A 22,082-nucleotide genomic window follows, 5' to 3' on the forward strand; every position below is an offset into this window, starting at 1 on the left:
CTGTCTAATACAGATCTAGTGCTACTCCCCTCATCAAACATGCTCGATGGTTCTCAAATCCCCAGCAGAGATTCAGGAGCTTTCCTTACCAAACTCTTTTCCCATAAAATCTTTTATCCACTAGCACTGCTATCAGTTTAAAACATGCCAGAAACATTCCCACCTTACTAACATTGCCCAGTTTATCCTCTATGTTATATTGTCCTTTGCTCCAAATGGGCCCAAACCATGTTTTTTCAAAGTCTAGCTTAGGTCCCACCACATCCTTGAAGTTCTTCTAGAGCCTTCTCAGATAGTTCTCATCTGTCCCCTTTGAATTAACATTATGGCCTTTATCACCCTCATGAGATTGTGTCTTCTCAGAGATAATATCTTGTCTTATTCACCTTGGTATTCCATCAGCCTTGCCGTGTTGGCACTCAGTAGATAGTTGTTGAACTGAATCAACAGTTAGATGGAATTTACTCTTTTAAAACAGAGAGGAGAAGGGAAGAAGGGAGGGAGAGAGTGAAAATATGAAAATGAATGTGAATGCCTGTGGGTGAGCCCAGGCATACTTCCTTTGTATAAGGTACAGTGCAGAGCACCGAGAGAGATAAAAAGAAAGCTCAGCAAAATCCAGACTCTGGGAGACGCTACAGGACAATTGACCTGGTTTCCTCAATGCAGTGCTGTTTACAATAGCTAGGACATGGAAACAACCTAAATGTCCAACGATAGATGAATGGATAAAGAAGATGTGGTACATATATACAAAGGACTATTACTCAGCCATAAAAAGGAACAAAATGGTGTCATTTGCAGAGATGTGGATGGACCTAGAGTTTGTCATACAGAGTGAAGTCAGCCAGAAAGAGAAAAACAAATATCGTATATTAACATATATATGTGGAATCTAGGAAAATGGTACAGATGAACCTATTTGTAGGGCAGGAATAGAGACGGAGACGTAGAGAATGGACATGTGGACACAGGGGGAAGGGGAGGGTGGGACAAACTGGGAGATTAGGTTTGACATAAACACACTACCATGTGTAAAATAGGTAGCTAGTAGGAACCTGCTGTGTAGCACAGGGAGCTCAGCTCAGTGCTCTGTGACAACCTAGATGGGCGGGGGAAGGTGGGAGGGAGGTCCAAGAGGGAGGGGATATGTGTACACATATAGCTGACTCATTTCATTCTACAGCAGAAACTAACACAACATTGTAAAGCATTTTACTCCAATTAAAGAAAAAAAAAGAGAGACAGACAGAGATGAATAGGGGACCTAGAGGTTAAAAGAGACTTATGAAATATATCAACAAGTTGCAATGTATACACTGTTTGCATTCTGATTCAAACAAACTGTAAGAAAACATAAGACAATTGGGGAAATTTGAGCACTGATCAGATAACTGGTGTTAAGAAATTACGATTAATTTTCATAGGCACGATAATGTTAGTGTGTTTATGCTTTAGAGTATCCTTATATGTAGGAGATACACACTGAAATACTTGTAGACGAAAGGATGTGATGCCTCGGATTTACCTTCAGCCAGCCTGGAGTTGGTGGGGGTGGTGGAGGGGTAGGGAATATGCGGTTTTGGAGAGCAAACTAGATTGGGTGTGAGTTGATAATTGTTGAAGCTGGATCATGGGTGTTATGGGGATTCCTTCATTCTTTATACTTTTTTATGTGTGTGAAAGTTTCCATAATAAAAGGTATGAGATATAAAATAAGGGATAAGACATGAATCTTGTTTTTAAAGAATTGAAAGGACATGAAATGGGCATTTGGGCGGCTCAGGTTCTAGCCCTCGCTCACTCTCCAAGTACCTGTGTGACTTGGAGTCACCCATTCAACGCTTCTGGGCCTCACAGACTCTCCTGAGTAAATGAGCTCACTGGGTGGTCCTCATTGCCACCGGTTGATTGCAGTGCTGCTCTTCTGAGAGACTTTGGGCCTGCACTCCAGGAGAAAGAGTCTGGATTCAAGGAGCCGTGTCTGTGAAGGGCATGATTTTATTCAAGATGTGTATTTGCCAGATCCTGCTTCCAAACTCGTTGCCTCCTCTTCCCCAGGGAAACTGGCAGCATTCTGTAACACACGTTGTCAGTGAGTTTGAGTTGATAGAATTTCAGGCAAAGAGCAAAGCAGCATCCTGTCGTGAGCTGGGAAGTCTTATCCACAAAGTTGATGCTGTGTGTGTAGTGATTAAGAAGAGCTCAGGCTCTGGAGGCCAGGTTCCAGTCCCCGCTTAACTACAGGCTGTGTCCCCTCGGACAGGTGACTTAACATACCTTCCTTAGAGGGTTGTTGTGAGGATTAAATAAGCCAGTACATGCGGAGTGCTTTGAACGGTGCCTGGCACATAATAATGGCTCAATAAATGGCAGATATTCTCATTGGCTCCAGTAGTGCTGCTTGTATTTTGGATTTCTAATTCTTACAGGCTCGTTGAGGCTTAAGTACATTTGTTATCCTCAGTTGCTTCCTTCTCTCCTTCTCTCTCTCGGGGTTAGAAGCACGTTGGAGAGCTCACCGTAGTCTATGGGACATGAGAGCGAGAACAGGGTAACCTGGGAAGGGAGTTAGTGACCAGAATTGCCTCTTAGAGGTTATCCTGTCTGTGCTGCCTGTCACTTGTCTGTTGATGGGCTGAGTTGCTGAAGGATTTGGCTGAGGGCGTAGTTAGTGGAGCCACCTCTGGAATCCGGTCCCCTGGCTGCTGGTTATTTCTGTGGCTGTGTTCAGCTTCCTGAAGTCTCGTTTGGCATCCTCACTGATGACTAGGATGCAGTCTTTCTGATCTATCTAGTATTTAAAAAAAATCATCCCCTGTGTTGAGAAGGAAAGTCTGGAATACCCTAGCATTTGTAGGGCAGGGAGATGGGAGGAAGCGTGGTGTTCTTGGGCACTCTGATTAATCGCTTGAGCAGCAGGGATTCTGTCACTTCCTTTCTAAGGCCTCGTGATCTCAGACCCTTATCCTCCCCATCCAGGCCGGCAGCACCTGGGAGGCCCCTGCCCGTTCCTTATAGCCCGCTTGCTCCAGGCCCTGGATCCGTGCCTCACAGTTGTGTGAATTACTTCTCCATCCTTGTTTTCATCCTTTATGTTTCCCAATAAATAGCATTGTTTCTCTGGCACCCACAAAGTAGCATCCTGTGATTTTTTGGGGTTTTTTTTTTGCCCTTAAGCCTATTGCTTTCCTCCTTAATGTTATTTCTTCATTGCCTTCATTTTCTTTGGATGCGTCTATTTATTTTCTGTTCATTAAGCAGAAAATAAGCTTCTCTTATTTATTCCAGGGATGAGATTCCAGTTTATAGATTATCCACATCCCTTTGCTTTTTCTGCACCTTTGAGGCACTTTACAGCTCATGGAAATTTCCTAATAACAAGGAAAATAATATCTCTATAAGATTTGACAGATTACATAAAGATTTCATAGAGAAAATAACATACTAGACTTAAGAGTTGAGAAGGCTAATAAAAAGAAATGAAATTGAGTTATTTGTAGCAAGGGGGATGGACCTAGAGTCTGTCATACAGAGTGAAGTAAGTCAGAACGAGAAAAAGAAATACCATATGCTAACACATGTGTATGGAATCTAAAAAAAAAAAAAAAAAATGGTTCTGAAGAACCTAGGGCCAGGACAGGAATAAAGACGCAGATGTAGAGAATGGACTTGAGGACATGGGGAGGGGGAAGGGTAAGCTGGGACGAAGTGAGAGAGTGGCATGGACATATATACACGCCCAAATGTAAAATAGGTAACTAGTGGGAAGCAGCCGCATAGCACAGGGAGATCAGCTCGGTGCTCTGTGACCACCTAGAGGGGTGGGATAGGGAGGGTGGAAGGGAGACGCAAGAGGGAAGAGATATGGGAACATATGTATATGTATAACTGATTCACTTTGTTATAAAGCAGAAACTAACACACCATTGTAAAGCAATTATACCCCAATAAAGATGTTAAAAAAATAAAAAAAATTAAAAAAGAGTTGAGATGGCTAGATTTTAACCTGGTTTGAATTTCCATTGACAAACTGTCGGTCTTTGGACAAGTTATTTTTACCTTTTCCTACCTCAGTTTTCTCATCTGAAAAATGGAAGTCTCTAGGGGTTGGCGGGAGATGATGTGTTCTTGGTACTGATTAAATTTAATAAACATTAGCTAATATTACTGTGGATATTGTGATCTTATTGAGCTTCACAGTATAGTGGTTTGTTTGTTTTTTTGAGGTAGATCAGGTCATCTTCTCCATTTTTATCTATTTCCGTTAATTCATCTATTCCTTTCCTTTTGCTTAGGAAAAAGAGAGAGAAGGAGGGGAGAGATTTAAGGCTAATAAATTCTATTTATAGCTGTAGCATCAAGGCTTGGTGAGTTTGAGATTTGCCCTAAAATCCTCTCCTGGAGGAAGAGGCAAAGGGTGAGTGGAGGACTCCTTTCTGTATCTTTATACTCCAGCTTATTCTTGGTTCAGTACCACCGGAGAGGACCTGGGAGTGGGGTGGGGTGTGTGTCTGGAGCTTCTCCTTCAGTCCACTTTCATTGTCCTTGATTTATTTATTTATTTATTTATTTGCAGTACGCGGGCCTCTCACTGTTGCGACCTCTCCCGTTGCAGACCACAGGCTGTGGACGCGCAGGCTCAGCAGCCATGGCTCTCGGGCCCAGCCGCTCCGCAGCATGTGGGATCTTCCCGGACCAGGGCACGAACCCGTGTCCCCTGCATCAGCAGGCGGACTCTCAACCACTGCGCCACCAGGGAAGCCCCGTCCTTGATTTAGAACCATGTCCAGGGCTCCTGAGTGCAGGTGATAGGCCAGGAGGCAGTGTTGCGCAGTGGGCAGATATGCCCACTGTACTATAGAACCTTCTCGGCCCTGCTGCTGAACCTCTCTGCTCTTCGGTTTCCTCCTTTGTACAGGAGCTGTGCCATGGGATGACCTAGAGGAGCGGGACATAGGAATGAAGGGCATGACACCCAATGTTGGCTCCTTTTCGGGTTTAAAATGTGTTTCTGAGTCGTGCAGTGGAGGGCTCCTGCTAAAGGGATTTCGGGCCGCAGCACACAGGTTGCAGAGGCATTTGGTGGGCAGTGGTAGCTTCGAAACACTCCACGCTGCCAAGAAAGGCTGGTCTGGTAGAGTTGGGACTTGCTTTCAGCCAGTGTCCGACCTTCGGGTGGGCATGGGAATGACATTGCTTTGTCAAAATACACCTTCTGGGCTCTAAACCTGACCTACTGCCCAGACATGTACCTTTTGGAAAAGGTTCCTAGGTGCTCCTGATGCCGGCCTGGCTTAGAGCCACTGCTTTAGACAAATCAGAGTGACTGTTAATCCATTCGGTTCTCACACCAGCCCTACGAGTTCCGTGCTGTCATTATGCCCCTTCTGCATGACACGTCCGAGGTCACACAGCTAGGATGGGGTGGAGCCAGGTTTTGAGCCCCAGCGACCTGGCCTTGGAGTCCGTGCCCTCGTCCCTCGTGTTTTCCTCCTCTCTTATTCAGAGATAGAATTGCCTTGGAAATGGGCTTTGGAGAGTGTAGTTCTTACTTAAGGGCTGGGGGAAATTTGGTAAGAACCAGCAGCTTCTTTTTTTTACTGACCCTGCGTTATTTCTTGGAGTATCCTGGCCTGGTTCAGATTTCAGTAAGATTTGTACGTTGGAGCAGGTGTGTGTCCTGGCAGGTGGGGATGAACGCAGTAGAGCAAATTGACAAGCCCGCCTCGCATGTTTGCAACTTCCGCTCTCCTGCGTACTCTTCAGTAGGCGTTAGCTTGCTCCAGGGGTGAGAATTTGGGGGTCATTTCTTCGGCTTTTTTCACTATAGCCAAAATGCTAGACTGAACGCCCTTCAAGGGTGGCTGGTCCTTTGAGACAGCCTGAGGAGAGTGGCTTTCATTTCGTCTGTACTCGGAAGAGAGCGGAGCACAGTTCCCGAGGGCCTGCCGGCTCACGGCTTTAACAAGCCTGGCGTTAGACGGTCTTGGAGGACAGCTTTCACGCGGGAGCCGTTGCAGCCTGGGCCAGAGTGTTTGATAGTCTGGGGCATACGTGCTTTAGACCGACCTGCCCGAGAAAGTTGTGGAGCCCTCAGACAAATGCAGCAGGTGTGAAAGAACAATAAAAACAGCCACTTGCTGTGTGCCGGCCACAGTGCTAAGGTCCTTTAGGACACTAGCCCTCATCCTCATGCCATCTGGAAGGTAGATGTTATGGCCCCCTTTTTATAGAGGAGGAAATGGACTCAGCAAGTTAAATGATGAGCCAGTCTCAAGGTCACACAGATAATAAGTGATGCAATCAGGATTTGAACCCATTTCTCTCAAGACTCCAAAGCCTGTGAACTTTCCTAATACTTTCCTAAAACTGTGTCCTCAGCTTCACAGCAGACATTAGTTTGCAGATAAAAGTTTTCTCTTCTCTCTTCCTAATATAACATCAGGATTTACTTTTGGATAAAGCGAATAAAATAAGCACTGCTAAATGTTATCCTGAAATGAAAAAAGGAAAAAGGAATGAATGAGTGAATGAATGAATGAATGGATGGACGAATGAAGCTGGATTGGTGATGGATTTAGAGAGCACAGGGAGATGCAGTGTGCTCAGGGGCTCTGGTGATTTCCTTCAGAACAATGTCTTTTGGGGATTTCTAGCTCTGGTAATTTCCTTCAGAACAATGTCTTTTGGGGATTTCTATCCCTCTTTTGTTAAAATGATACAGGATCTGGACCATGAAGGAGCAGTTTGTATTTTTAGCTACATTTAATTCCTGAATTGTTTACTTTTGAATTTTCCCCCTCAATTAACTATATTCCTATTCCTCCCCTTTCCTTTTCTCCCACTTGTCCTTTCTAGTAGGTTTTGCTTGCCAGTATTACTTGGTTTCAGGTGGATAAAGTGTGTAATTTTAATAGTTGAGATTTCTTTGAAAAAGCCTGTGGAGGATTAATAAAGCCATATCTATCAATGTATGAGCTGTGAAAATATAGGATGAGCTTTCCAACAAATGTTATTATTATAATAATACTTATGGTTCCATTTCCACGTCAGCCATTACAGATGCCCTGAGGAAACAAACATGGGGAAAATTAGATGCGATCATATTAATTATGATTTCACTTCTGTGGTTAAATAGATTTCCAGCTAGAGCTGGAGTTACTTCTTAATTAAACAAATATTTCTTGAGGGCCTGAAATCTGCCGCACCGTGTACTAGTTTGTGATCTCACCTGTTCTTTGGGTAGCAGCACCATTTATGCTTTGAGTTGGTTTTTTAAATTCTTAGCAGCCGCTCTCAACATAATTTATTAGGCCAGCGTTTAGGAGTGCTGTTCCGTGAAAGCCCCTTTCCCACATGCTTGAAGGGTAATAGGAATTACGAATTTCAAATACGAATCCTGGACTTAGGGTTTAGAATTTAGAAACTTTCATTAGATTTTTTTTTTTTTTTTTTTTTTTTGCGGTACGCGGGCCTTTCACTGTTGTGGCCTCTCCCGTTGCGGAGCACAGGCTCCAGACGCGCAGGCTCAGCGGCCATGGCTCACGGGCCCAGCCGCTCGGCGGCATCTGGGATCTTCCCGGACCGGGGCACGAACCCGCGTCCCCTGCATCGGCAGGCGGACTCTCAACCACTGCGCCACCAGGGAAGCCCTTTCATTAGATTTTTATTGAACCATGAGCTGTTTCATACACTGTGGATATCCTTAAATTATTATTAGCAAAATATGAAATTACTTGACTTTAAAAAAAAATTTAATGATGACCAGAGGCATCAATTTGAAGTCCTGGTTCAAACTACTTATGATTTAAAATGAATCAGATGACTCACAGACTTGGATTGGGTGGCACAACTGGGTAGAGCCGGGTTCTGGTCTCTGCCCATCAGCTGTGTGACCCTGGGTAAGCCTTTCAACATTCTGGGCTCTGGTGTGCTCCTCTGTTGAGTAAGGGATTGGATGGATATGCTGTGACCTCCCTGCTGGTTCCTACTGGGTCAGACTCTGTGGGAAGAGAAATATAAGATGTTGACACACGGGCCAGTGTGTTGGAGAGAGAGTTTTTTTCTTGGTAAGGGGACTTTTTTTTTTAAATTATTATTTTTTTTAAAAAGTAAATTTATTTAATTATTGCTGCGCTGGGTCCTCGTTGCTGTGCGTGGGCTTTCTCTAGTTGCAGTGAGCGGGGGCTACTCCTTCGTTGTGGTGCGTGGGCTTCTCATTGCGGTGGCTTCTCTTGTTGTGGAGCACGGGCTCTAGGCACGCGGCCTTCAGTAGTTGTGGCATGTGGGCTCAGTATTTGTGGCTCATGGGCTCTAGAGTACAGCCTCAGTAGTTGTGGCGCACGGGCTTAGTTGCTCTGCGGCATGCAGGATCTTCCTGGACCAGGGTTTGAACTCATGTCCCCTGCACCGGCAGGTGGATTCTTAACCACTGTGCCACCAGGGAAGCCCTGTAGGGGAACGTTTAAAATAAACTATCTAGAGGTTGAAAGAACTACAGTCCATCAATCCATAAAGAATAAGAATACAGAAGTTAAAAAGAAATGATTGGGAGTTTCTTGTACTCATTCAGAACAACAATGCTGTACTCACCCCAATTCCCAGTTATTGAAACCCAACCAGGAAAGGGACTTCCTTAGGCAAGGACTAGCCTTTGTTTGACACATTGCATTTGCTCTACGGTTGCTAGGTAGGTTTGTGCCATTTTATACATTCTAGTAGGAATGGGTGGTGGTTGGAGCTGGGCTGAGCAGTGCATCTATATATTAGAAGCATATTTCTTATCTATTAGAAACTGCCACTGTTGGAGGAAAGAAAGTGTGCTGCCTTAAAAGATTCATCAGTATTGAGCTGATTCAAACAGTTGGAGACTTAGGGGAGAAATTGGAGCTTAGAAAATGATTTCTTGCTGGTGCTGTTGTATTCCATTTCTCTCTGTTCATTTATGGAGAGAATGATGAATGTATCAAAGGGGTGGCGAAGTATATAAAGACCAGTGTTCCTTAAATCTCAGTAATTTATGGACCTCTTTATTTAAAGGAAAAATTTCTCACAAATTCCCAGTACTAACATAAATATTTTTATTATGAAGTAGCTTAAATATGCCTGAACATAAAACTAGGTATAAACTCCTTATGCTTCCAGCTCTTATATAACTATAAAACAATGACAAATTTATAGAGTAAATTCAAGCAAAACCAATAACATTCAAATTAACATCAATTTATCACGACAGATAATCTTCTGGGCTAAAATTAGACCTCTCCTTGGAAATGTGATCGTGGTTCTGACAGCCAAAGTCCCAGTTCATTTCTCCTTCTATTTCCCTATATTCAAACCTTCCTTCATATAAAGCACCTTCCTTTGGCCAGAACGTATGATTTTGGTTTTAATTTAGCTTCATTTATTTTTCTTCCTTGTCCTTGATGATTAAATTCATACTACTAGGTGCCATGATGATTAGAAACAGAAAAGCAAACCCACTTTTGATCAAGCCAGAAGTTGGGACTTGGTGCCTCGTTGCATTGGGGTGGGTAGTGGAGGAAAGAGTAGGGTCATTGGTACTTGCTTTACTGGGTTTCAGATTTGGGTGAGAGTGAATGGTGTCATTCAGTAAAATGTGGAAACAAAGGAGAAAAAGTAGGTTTTGAGAGAAGATGATTAGTTTGAGATGCAGGTTTCTAGCAGTGTGGTGGACTGGATACTCAAACGCACTTCCTCACTAAAGCATTGTAATCTGGATAAAACATTTTTTTTTTTTTTTTTTGGATAAAACATTTTTTAATGCACTTTTGGGACCACAGGAACTAAGACATCTCCGAAGTGTCAACCATGAATTAGTAAGGTAAAACCCAAGCTGGGAGCTTTCTGTGTAAACAAACACAGAAGACGGGTTGCCTTCACCAGTGTGGTTGGAGACTAAGCCTTGGGTGAGTGGCAATGTTAGAAGAGCCTGCATTCCATTAGGACCTGTAAAAGAAGCTAAAGTAGCCCAGATAGCGCCCATTGGCTTTTGGCAGAAGCTAATGCAAATCCTTTCTGGAGGAAGGCATGCCTACTTTAGACCTTAGGAGTCTCCTGAGATCAACCAAATAAGAGTTGAGGATCAAAGATTTCTAACCCTACTAGAAAACGAGCCACCAGGAGTGAGGGTCATCAGAAACAAACAAAGAACAATGGGCTTAACCCTGAGGACTTTAGATATTAAAATTATCTGATACAGAATATAAAATAACCATTTTGAAATGCTTTAAGAAATAAAATATATAATCACACATAAGTGCAGAGAGCATGAGATAAAAATTGACCAGGCTTGGGGAAAGGTGGTGGGGGAAGGATAAATTGGGAGTATGGGATGCACATTACCATTTATAAAATGGATAAATGACAAGGATTTACTGGATAGCATAGGGAAATATATTCAGTGTCTCGTAGTAAACAATAATGGAAAAGAAGTGAAAAAAAGAATATAGATATATACATATATATGTATAACTGAATCACTTTGCTGTATACCTGGAATTAACACAACATTGTAAATCAACTATACTTCAATCAAAAAAAAAAAAAAAATGGAGACTTCCCTGGTGGTACAGTGGCTAAGACTCCGCATTCCCAATGCAGGGGGCCTAGGTTCCATCCCTGGTCAGGGAACTAGATCCCACATGCCGCAACTAAAGTTCCCGCATGCTGCAGTGAAGATCCTGTGTGCCGCAACTAAGACCCAGTGCAGCCAAATAAATAAATAAATATTTTTTAAAAAAATGACCAGGCATATTATTCAGCCATAAAAAAGAAGGAAATTCTGCCATTTGTGACAACATGGATGGACCTTGAAGGCATTGTGCTAAGTGAAGTAAGTCAAAGACAAACACTGTATGATCTCACTGATACGTGGAATCTACAAAAAATCCCAGACTCATAGAAACAGAGCAGATTAATTGTTGCCAGAGGTGGGGGATGGAGGAAATGGATGAAGGTAGTCAAGATACAAACTTCCAGTTACAAGAAAAATAAGTTCTGGGTAGATAATGTACAACATGGTGACTATAATTAATAAAACTGTATTGTATATTTGAAAGTTGCTAAGAGAGTAGATAGTCAAAGTTCTCATCATAAGGAAAGAACTGTAACTATGTGAGGTAATTGATGTTAATTAAACTTACTGTGGTAATCATTTTGCAATATATACATAGATCAAATTATGTTGTACACTTTAATACAATGTTGTATGTCAGTTATATCTCAATAAAGGGTGTGTGTGTACAAGGGCAACATAAATCTAGGTGTTTGGTTGTTACTGGAAAAAAATTAACCAGGCAGATTAGGGGAAAAAAGCAAGAACAAAACCTAAGGGAAAAAATTATAACTGTTGACATAAAAACTCAATAAATTAGATTGGCAACAGCTAAAGAAGCAATTCATGAACTAGGAAAAAAGATTTGAAGAAAATAACCAGAATGTAACATAGAAATAAAAAGAAAAACATGAAGGTGTGTTTGAAGACTATAAAGCCTATGATGAGATCTGTTTAGAGTCCCAGAAAGATGGTAGAGGAAATAGAGGGAAGTAATATTTGAGAATCTAGTGTACAAATAATTTCCAGAGAGAGTTCATAAAGAACATAAATGACCGGTGTTCCTTAAATCTTAGTAATTTATGGACAAGTTAAGGGGGGAAGCACAGCATATACCAATAGGATAAACAAAGAGAAATCCACATCTAGACATAGGAAAACTTAAATACACCAAAATAAGAAAGATGATTTTAAGCATACCCAGAAAAGAAAGATAGATTGTTAATCAAGGGAATAATAGACTGACAGCTGACTTCTCAGCAATAATGGAAGCTGGAAAAATATTTTCAAAATGCTAAAAGAAAATACTATTGGTTGTATATCAGCAAAAGTGTCATTCAAGAAAAAGGCAAAATATGCTTTCCAAAAAAATTAAACCTTACCACAGCCGACCTTTACTAAGAAACTTCGTAAAGGATGTGCTTCATGGAGAAGAAAGTGATTCCAGAAGGAAAGTCTGAAATGCGAAAAGGAATGATAAAGAAATTGGTAAACTTGTAGATAAACCTCATTAAAATTAAATTTAGTTCCTCAGTCATATTAGCCAAATTTCAAGGCACACGTGGATAGTGACTACTACATTGAACAACACAAATACGGCACATTGCCATCGTCGAAGAAAGTTCTGTTGGATAGCTCTGTTGTGGAATAATGGAAGGGAAATACACTAAGATAATCTCTGCGGTTCATTGATTTAAGTTGCCAGTGTTGATAAGAGCCACCATTATACTATGTGTGTAAGATTTTAAGAAAAACATTGCCAAAGATGTTTAAGATGCCGTTTTTGTAAGGCACATCTCCATATTACCTGTGTGAAAATGGAAGAAATGTGCCTCTTAGAATGGATGCAATATGGAGTTAGAGCATGAATGAACCAGGAATTGAGATCCAAGTAGGTTGGACATAGAATAGTCAAGAGAGAGAAAGCATGGTGTGTACTTGGCATAGAGCGTGTCTCAATAAATGTTTGATGAATGAATGGATGATGTATCGGATGGGCGTCTTCAGACTATCCTGGTAGCTGGACTTGGCATCGTGGTCGAAGTCACCCAGAAAGTTTGTATGAAGTGTGAGGAGAGTCAGGATGAAGCCTTGGTGAACACCATTGATATTCTAGTGGTCATATAGAAAGGAGCCTAAGAAGGAGCCCGGGAAAGAACTTTCAGAGAGGTGGGGCAGAACCAGAGAGAACTCAGGCCACCTGAGAACAAAGGGTAAGGAGGTGAGATGCTGCAAGGACTCTGTTAAGATAAGGCATATGTATTCCTGAATAAGCATCAGCCTGCCCTACGTGATAGGAGAAGCACTGAGAATCACAAAGGCATCAGTGATTATTTCTGCCAGAGCATCTGAGAAGGCTTCATGAAGGAGGTGATGTTTGGGCTGGGCCTCAAAGGACGAGTAATTGCCACATCAGAGTAGTAGGCTGAGACGGTCTAGGCAGGTGGAGTAATACTAACAACAGCGTGAAATTGTGAGGAGGTGTGAAGCCCTTGGCAGTAACTCCTGATGAGGCCGACTTCACTGTGTCCAGCTTTTTTCTAGGTAAAGGGCTAATGTTGGTGAAGGAGCATGTGTTCCCTAAGATCAGAAGCATACTTCTACTGATCTTAAGTTGGAAGGGAAGGCAGTTAAAATAACTGCATACCTGACCAGACACCTCCCTAATGCTCTGAGTAGACCACACTTTATCTATGATTTTTCCAACATTATCTCAGGTTATACAGTTTATTACTGAATTTTGGGATTTAAGTTCTGTATTAATGCCTATGGTATATTATTAAGATGATTAATCATATGCCATCCTTAGACTACAGAGTGGGAAACGGATTTAGCTTGCTACAGTTCACCAGGTCAGAGTGCTAAGAAAATATGCAGCAGATAAGACTTGGGCAAAAATCCCAGATTCTTGATTTAAAAGCTGTGTAACATCAGTCAAGTTATTTGACCGCTTCATGCTTCAAGTTTCCCCATTTAAAAATAGGCATAATAATAGTTCCTACTTCAGGATGGATGTGAAGAGTAATAGAAAGAACTTAGCAAAACAGTTATTCATTATGATAATAAAAACATTCCAGTACTTTCTTCAATAAGGAAATACACTGTATCAGTGGTTCCCAGCTGTGGGAATGATGTGCATCCGCATCATTTGGGGCCAGTTAGAAAAATAAAGATTCGTGAACACTACCCCAGACCTAGTACATCAGAGCACCTGGGCTCTGGACTTTGTATTTTTTGATAGGAACTCCACGTTTAGGAACCCTTGCTCTTGGGCTGAGTAGCATTTTGGTCATTTTTTTACCTGCGTATTTACATTCTTCTTTGCTCTACAGTATTTTGAACATTGGCTCTTGGTATGGGTTGAGTATGTGAGCTTTCAGGTGTTTAATCCAAGAGATCATTGTGTGACTCTTCACTCCTGTACCTTCCTTTCTCTTTCTCCTCCTTTCCTCATCTACCTCCCCATCATCCCATATTGAATTTTTAGACAGTTGGGTTGACTTATTTCCTGGACAGCCTAGTTCTCAGCACCTCCCCCACAATCTCTTTTAAATAGATTTTATTTTATTTTTTTTTGCGGTACACGGGCCTCTCACTGTTGTGGCCTCTCCCTCTGCGGAGCACAGGCTCCGGACGCGCAGGCTCAGCGGCCATGGCTCACAGGCCCAGCCGCTCCGCGGCATGTGGGATCTTCCCGGACCAGGGCACGAACCCGTGTCCCCTGCATTGGCAGGCGGACTCTCAACCACTGCGCCATCTATTTCTTTTAAAATAGATTTTTAAAAGAAACTTTGTGAAGGCAGACATTTGGCATGTTAAAATTGAACTTCAGGTTACACTAAATAATTCAACTTTTTTTATCCTTTGAAAAACATGACTACAGGAAATGCTTCTAAAATAACTTATATTCCCCCTGTTAAAACTGAGGTTGTGTTTGGATAGATTCCAGCATTTGTTCTTTTTCCTTGGGAGGGGGGCAAGATGTGGGAGTGTTCTCCATGCCAAAATATGCAAATTTAATCCCTCAGACCTAAGAGTGCCTTTCATATGATGGCAGTCATTTGGTATACTGTAAAATGTAACCTGGGAGATTTAAGAAATAAAGTGTTTACTGTATTTAGATCAATTAGAATATTCCTTTTAACTTTTGTGTGTGGATATTTTGGTGAAAAAAAAAAAAGCATTGTATTGCAGCAGAAGTAGCCTTGCTAGTTAACTGTTTAGTTCATGTATTTTGCATTTCATTTGGATGAGGAAATGTCAGCTTCATTAGGGCAGAAATTTTGTTCAGTGCTAAACCCCCAGCGCCTAGAATAGCGCTTGGCACATAGTGAGTGTTTAATAAAACTGTACGAAGCGAATGAGGTAATAATTAACCAACCCAAACTAAAAACCACATCTACCACTTCTCACCAAAAAATTTCCTCAAGGGCTTGTGAAGGTAACAATACCTGAAATTTGTCTGGTATTCGGATTAGAGGCTGCCTGCATGTTCCCATGGCCCCCTGTGCCTCTCGCAAATCACACTGGGTCCCTTCACTTAGGTCCTTGCAGGAAGGGACTGGGTCTCATGTTCATGGTTGTATCCACAGTGCTGTATCTGGCAGCTCTGTAGTTTCTTAAGTAAATATTTGTTGAATGAGTACATAAAGCTTAAAAAATTGCTGTAATGCCTTTATATTTGGTTTCATTGGTTGACAGTCCCATGAAGCTGGCTGTTTTACAAATGATGGAACTAAGGTTAAAGAGTGTAAATGAGTTATTCCAGAAAGCCTTGGGTCATAAGTAGCAGAGCTGGGACCACAACCTCTATGTCTGCTGATTTCTTTGTCCCTTGTTCTTTCCGGAACAGCCTTTAAAACATTAGAAAGCATAAATTCCTTCCCCACCTCCCCCAACTGTTGAAACCCCCTTTACTTGAGAGCATGACACGGGACATTACTAGGTGAAACCTTTTCCAGATTGTCGTCACGTCTCCACAAACTTTGTTGGGTGGCAGTTTTGCTTACTTATAATAGATTCTTTTCAGTTTCTGGTGATGGGTAATTTAAAACAAACCCAGCCCTGTCCCAAACATTTTAAGACGTGAAATTATCAGTACTTTCAATCTAAGATTTTAAAATCAAATTTCCAGCGCCATGAGAGGTTCCCTGACATCTTCTTGCCTGCTCATTTTGAGAGAGAAATTTCAGAAGTATTGAATTGGCTTGGCTGATATTTCTAGAATCAGGCTCAAGAAGGAGAAACTTTCCCTTTGACGTTAAAATAGCAAAAAAAAAAATGCTGGCCATCCGTTTAAGATTCTCCGATGGTGGCAGTGTCTGGGGGTATGTTTTGCCAAAGGCGTTCACTGAAGCTAAAGAACCAGACGACACACAGCTAAGGTTCCAAGTAAGAAAGGATTTCAAAATCAGTGCGTCCGATCGAATTCTAATTTGTTTAGTCTCTATTGAGAAAGATAATGTGTTGACTTCAGCAAGATTACGGCCAAATTGATTGGCAGGTCAGAGTTTATTCTACCAGACTGCTAAATTTAAACTTCCTGCCATTACCTTACAAATGACTTTAAAGAGTTCCTTGCACAATACTCACCACCAAGCTTTGATTTCACTGTGAAATAGCAACAAGAATCTGATTCCTTTTGCCATCTGTGGACATTAACCTTTAGCGTCCGATCTGAGGCACAGAAAAGAATGAATAAACTGTTGATATCGTCTTTCCTTCAGGATCCAGCCGTGGAAAGAGATGGTGGAGACTTTAGGAGCAGTTTGGGGTGGAAAAAATTCGTGTTTTCTTTTTCGAGGGTGCCTGACTCCTGAGATGAGGCAGGACGGAGCCATTGTATTGGTCCTGGCACTCACAAAGGGAGCTCACGTCATCCCTGGATGTGGCTTTTTTATTAGTGGCTTCACAGTTCCTGCCTTTGTGGCCCTGCTGCACAGTAGGCAAGGGGTGACGGAGGGAACTCAGTGAAGGCTTTTCAGGGAGTGTTTCTGAGTTTGTCACTGCCATCTGTCCTCTCGTCTCCCTTGCTCGTCAGGCTGTTCACATTTTGTGGGACTCGTAGGTTTCTGACTGGTGTGGCATGGATGCTGTAGGTAAACGCTGAGAAAGAAGTGGAGGTGAGCAGTGTTCCTGTACATCACTTAGAGGAAGAGAGAAAAGTCCTGCTCATCCCCAAGCTTGTAGCAGGTGTAAGATAAGAAGCATTAGGATTATTTTATTTTAGTTTTTAGTGACTCTCTTCTTTTCTTTTCCTTTCTTTCCTTTTTTCTTTTTCCTCCCTCCCTCCCTCCCTTTCTTTTTTTTCTTTTAACAATGTTTTATTGAAGTATAATTGACCTATAAAACTCTTAGTTCCAGGTACACAACATAGTGATCACTGTTTCTGTACTTTACAAAATGATCCCCACTTTGTTTCTTACTTTTTGGAATCAGTAATATCTCTCCCCTAAAACTTGAGTTGTTTTGGAAGGAAGAGGCTCAGACTTGATGCCTGGTCATTTAGTAGATCATTTACTTCCAACACTGGGGCGAGCATGCATCCCTCCTCTCTCTTACAGGTGGCTCACAGGTGCCAGTGTCATTTTCTCTTGTTGAAAACCTCTTGTCCTGCTTTGAGCAGTGGGACTGTGCTGTCATCAGCAGGGCAAGTACTAGGACCAAAAAGCTTTCAGCGTGACAGGCGGTTTCTGTTCAGGACACCTGCTGCCCAAGCACACTGCAACCATTGTTTCTCCGACGGAACGGGTTCTGGGCAGAGCCTCGTCTATTTTAGGCAGCCTTTGAGTCTCTGGTTTTTTTCCTGCATGCATTTCATTTTTGATGGAATAAATTTCTGTCTCGTTCTACTGGTTTTGCTGATTATGAATTTAACATGTGCTGGTGGTTCATACGAACTTGTATTTCGAGGAGTGCATGCTGAGATGTTGTAGTGGCGGAAAGAGCACTTGGTCACAGTGGAGCCAGGCGATCTGGACTCTCATCCCTGCCCCACCAACTGTGTGGCCTTGGGAGAGACATTTGACCTCTCTGGGTGACAGTGTCCTCATTTGTAAACTGAGGAGGTTGGCTTCTTAGAATGATGGACTGCCAAGAACCCTAGTGTTAAGATTCTACCATTGTGTTTTGTGTTTTCTGAGATGCTAGGAGTATCAGAAATGGAGTGTGGCAGTGTTCACTAAGGGCTCTGCCCCTGTGAAATCATAAGTAACACCAGGAGGCACTCTTTTTTTTTTTTTTTTTTTTTGTGGTACACGGGCCTCTCACTGTTGTGGCCTCTCCCGTTGTGGAGCACAGGCTCCGGACGCACAGGCTCAGCGGCCATGGCTCACGGGCCTAGCCGGACCGGGGAAGCCCTAGGAGGCACTCTTTTTAATTAAGTGGCATGGCTAGTGATAGAGAAGTTTGGATGCATTAGTTAAGGGAGAGGAATAACTCTGGGTCTTCCTGTTTCTTTGTGACAAGTTTGCAAAATAACAGGATTTCTTGTTTCTGGAAAAGTAGTCGTTCAGCCCTGGGAGTGTTATTGGACACTCGGGTTTTGAACTTACAAATGAAGAATTACAGAGTTCAGATAAATGAAGACTTTTAAATTTTAGCTCTTACTGTTCAGATAAGAGGAAACCCACAGATCAGGCTAATACAGTATATCGATATCCCATTTCTGATTTGCATTCCCATACTGTTTAATAAGAAAAACCTTGGGGCTTCCCTGGTGGCGCAGTGGTTGAGAGTCCGCCTGCCGATGCAGGGGACGCGGGTTTGTGCCCCAGTCCGGGAAGATCCCACATGCCGCGGAGCGGCTGGGCCCGTGAGCCATGGCCGCTGAGCCTGTGCGTCTGGAGCCTGTGCTCCGCAACGGGAGAGGCCACAACAGTGAAAGGCCCGTGAACCGCAAAAAATAAAAAAAAGTAAGAAAAACCTTATTTAAAAATATCCTAATTCTACAAACGATATGTATTAATTGTAGAAAACTTGGAAAATACTGAGATGTAAACACAAATATTTCTAATTCCATGACCAAGAAATCGCTATTATTGTTCATAATTTGGAGTCTTTAGACTGTATACACTCAGTTTGTAGAACAAAACTGGATTATACCCCAGGTACATAACTTGATAGCTTGCTTTTTTCCTGCCGTGTTCCTTTCAAAATGATTTTTGTGACAGAGGTTCAAATGAAGGTGGAGATTAATGTAATATTATGCTTGGCACACTTGTGACGGGGTCTGCTTTGACTTAACAGAAATAGAATTGTGGACCTAGTATCTGAAAATAACATATGTCTCATTCCCTCTTGAACAGGCTTTCAATATGTGGCATATATTGATGTCATAACTATTGCTATAATTAACAAAGACTTCTTAAGCTATTCTTAATTGTTCACTAATTGCTTTTATAGGGCTCCCTCATTTGAGTTTTCTGTTTCTAAATCGCTAGCTGCAGTGTCAGTGAACTTAAGTTGTTTTCACAGTTTTTCTGAATGCCTTGATTCTGCAGGCTGAAGTATAGTAGCTCATGTGGGCCAGGCCACAGGTTTGGCATGAAGTAGTATAGTTAAGTGATTCCTTTTGCCTGAATATATTATACATTTGATAATATTTATGATTCACTTGAATATTGGTTTTCATATATCATTTTCCTCTATTAGGAAATGAAAGATGATTAGTTTCCCCTTTGGATTATTTAGCCTATAAAATTTTCTGTTACACTATTCACTTTGCCTTGAAAATACATTCTAAATCCTGAACCACGTTGGAATTTTTTATGACCTTTCCCTTATGTGTCTTTTGGTAGTGCCCTTTGAAGTCCTAAAATGTTTTTGTATTTGACTGAGATTAAATCAGGGTTTCATTTTACTTTTTTAAACATATTGAGCAAATTAATTTTCTGTTCGGGTTCCTAAGGGGAAAGATTCCAGTCCTCTGTGTCCCAAGAATCCAGACTGAGCCTTGCCAGAACATTCCTGTGGTTTTCCACAGGGCAGATGAGTGTGTTCATGAAATTTTAGTTGTAGCTCGTGTTTTCTGTGGTTAATTAAAACATCTGGCTTTTAAATTTTCCGCAAACAGAGCATAAGTGTTTGGCCAGACCTTTTCAGTAATGATTAAATACTTCAGTCTTCCCCTCAGAATAGCGCAAACTTGTCTTTAGAACACCTTATAAACTGTCGTCTCTGTTCATTAATGATTTTAAACGTTTGGAAGATGCTGGGGATTAGCTTGCCAAACATACACTCCTGAGAGAGAGAGAGTTTGTGCCTGTGAATCCCTCTAATGGCTTCCGGCCTTCGCCCCTCCAGGTCGGAGCTGCCGTGGGGTGAGCAGCTGCTGTCCGTAGCCAAGCATGCTGTGGTCGGCTCTGCCCAGCCGTGGAACAGAAACATTTGCTGGATGGAAAATCCATAAAAGAAAGCTCCTGTGAAAGCCTGAGACAGACGATAACTTAAGCAAAATCAGGTTGGTATCAGATAAGAGAGGCTGGGTAAAATGGACTGGGTCAGATGGGGAAGGTGGTGTTCATTCCACGGAGTGTTTTTGAGACAGTCCCAAATAAACATTCCCAGTTATTTGAGAGATGCCTAGCGTTGTACAGATGGCAGGTATAGCCTGACAGACTTCTGTGTACAGTGTATTGTGTGGTCTTCCTTTCTTTCCCTTCCTTGTTCCTCTCCTCTGTCCCATCCTCTCTCTCAGAAAAGAGAGGAGGATCTTAAGCTTAAGTAAACGTGTAAGAAGCCACAGCCAGAGGTCACCCATGATCACTCCATGATCTTGGCTTTATTTTGGAGAGAAAGCCGTGTCCTCGAGAAAGCCTGGGCTTGTACTTTCAGAGACTTGCCCTCATTTGTGTTTCCACGCTAAGAAGGGTCGATTGTGAAGACTTGCCAAATTTTTGAGGGGGAGGGGTTCTTCTGTGTGTGTGCTCCTTCGGTTTGCTTGGCAAGTTTTTACTTACTTTTATCTCCCCCCAAACGAAAGCTAGCAACACATTCATTTTCAGCAGTGTGTGCACTTGCCATTAAGATACATAGGACGGAGGAGAAGAAATGTCCTGAAAATAATTGGAATGTGACTAAATGCCACATAGCCTCACCGTGGACCAGGAGCAGGAAACTGCATAAACAACCTCACATGTGGCAGTAAGGTGGGAAAGAATTCATTCTCAGAAAGAATATCATACAGGGACAGGCACTGCAAACACTTTCTGTTGAATATTCGGTGGTTAACTCAGCATTACACGTAATAAGCAGTGGATAAATACTCAGCAAAAGGGAGGGAGTCGGCAGTCCTGAGAGCCTGTGAAGTAGTGAAGTCTCTTGGCTTTGCCCACCCAGCATCCCTTTCCTCCTCCTTTCAATAAATCACCCGGATTTCCCCTGGGCTGTCAGTCACCCTTGCTTTGTTCTCAGCCCATATAGTTAGAGGAGGTGACTCCACTGCCTCTTTCATGGGCATGTGACATCAGCTTGGCTAGTCAGGGTCACAAGGGTCCGTTATGGAGTTATGAACCGTTGCAAAAAGGTTTTTCCTTTCTGTGGGTTTGTTAAGCTGGAGCTACTAGTGACCCTCTTTTCTACCACGTAGGGAAAACCTTTCTGAGAATGAAGTCAACACAGAGGAAATCAGAGCAGGGAGATGGAGGAAAAGGAATGGGGATGAGGGGGACACATGCACACATACACCCACCCTACACCCACAACTTATGGCCCTGGATTCAGCAGCCCCTAAAGCCAGCAGCTCCAGTTTCACTCTCCAGGCAGGTTAGCTATTTAGTTTGAATTAGGTGTCCGTCGCTTACATCTGAAAACATCCTTCCAGGTAGGAGGTCTTAGCATGAACTGACTGTGGCATAGTCCCTGTCCTCGGGCTTTGCAGTGCTAAGCCAGATCAGTATTAGGTTAGCTGACCCACAGTGTGAAAAATGTATCCCTAGAGGTAAGAACTAATTTCTGTGGGAGTAGAAGAGATGGGGAATTAGGAATTCTGCTGGCTTGGGGAGAGACCAGCACAGAGAGCTGTTATTTAACAAAGGAGAAACAGGAACATTTTTAGAACTGTATGTAATTCAATTACTTGCCTTTTGAGTCTGAAAGAAAGGGAGGCTTTCCAGAGCGTATAGTTAATTGCAGATAAGGAAGATAATTTCAGAGCTTCGCCAGCAGTAGAGTCTCGGTATTTACTGTACACACAATTGTTTCGGGAGCAGCCAAATGAGAGGTTATCAGAAAGTTGTCCAGAGTTTATTTGAACACCACAGGGGAACAGCTGCTCTTCTCAACAAAACGTCAATTGGCTTTCCGGTGTCAGCAGAATTCCGAGTGCTTCATGAACTTTAAAGATTTGTTTCTTCTTCTCCATGTTAGGCTTTATGATGATTATTTTATTTTTTATAATTGACCTCGTTTGACTTTTAAAAAATTAATAGTCTTTATTTTGGGGAAGCAGTTTTAGGTTACAGAAAAATTGAGCAGAAAGTAGAGTTTCCATACCCATAGCCCT

General features: G+C 42.3%; 1 protein-coding gene across 17 annotated transcripts in view; it reads left to right on the plus strand.

Moving 5' to 3' along the window:
* The window catches only part of APBB2 (amyloid beta precursor protein binding family B member 2), a 384,909-nt gene that overhangs the window by 60,405 nt on the left and 302,422 nt on the right, over positions 1-22,082 (plus strand). For 12 of the 17 annotated variants that reach the window (XM_049709563.1, XM_049709564.1, XM_049709579.1 and 9 more), the window contains one exon: positions 19,883-20,039. The exons of the other annotated variants lie outside the window; for them this stretch is intronic. The gene's annotated coding sequence lies outside the window, so the exon portion shown is untranslated. The remainder of the gene's footprint in view (positions 1-19,882; positions 20,040-22,082) is intronic. 17 annotated transcript variants of the gene reach the window in all.

This window comes from Orcinus orca, chromosome 4, assembly GCF_937001465.1.
Source record: "Orcinus orca chromosome 4, mOrcOrc1.1, whole genome shotgun sequence".
In the NCBI taxonomy this organism is placed as follows: domain Eukaryota; kingdom Metazoa; phylum Chordata; class Mammalia; order Artiodactyla; family Delphinidae; genus Orcinus; species Orcinus orca.